We start from the raw sequence: 567 nt of genomic DNA, 5'->3' as shown, positions 1-567 counted from the left end.
GGATGGGTGTGTCAGGGGCAATGAGATTGGCACAGGATAGAGCACGGTTTAGGGCTGTTGTACATTGGGTCGCTAGGAGTCGCAAATGACTCTACGGCACATAACGAAAACAACAACAACAACATTAGTGATTTAATCTCTCTATAGTGAATGTTTCTTTAGAAACAAAAAAAAATATATAAAATATATAATTTACAGTGAAAAGGTAAGATAAACTTTATGTAACTGGAACAACCATGTACTTTTCTATATGTTGCTGTTCTGTATTGGTGTATTGTGGAGTTGAAACTGACCGACCTATAACTAACCCTCTGATTGGTTTTCAAAGGCTGTAAATCACCTGGGAGGAGATCTGATCTTTTTCCATTGTAGTAGCTGGTAGATTAGAAATTTGTCCGTTTGGATGGCCAGCACAACCCCTCACCACCAGGCCATGTGTTTGTTAGCAGATTTTTGTCTTTTCAACATCATTTTAAAAAGAAAATACTTCCTTTTATCAGTATATTATCCTGCAAAGTATACATATTGCTGTATATGTATGCATGCATATATATTTCATATATATAT

Source organism: Elephantulus edwardii, unplaced genomic scaffold (assembly GCF_000299155.1).
Source record: "Elephantulus edwardii isolate Elephantulus edwardi_28Jun2011 unplaced genomic scaffold, EleEdw1.0 scaffold00198, whole genome shotgun sequence".
NCBI lineage: Eukaryota > Metazoa > Chordata > Mammalia > Macroscelidea > Macroscelididae > Elephantulus > Elephantulus edwardii.
This window is presented reverse-complemented; position numbering follows the sequence as displayed.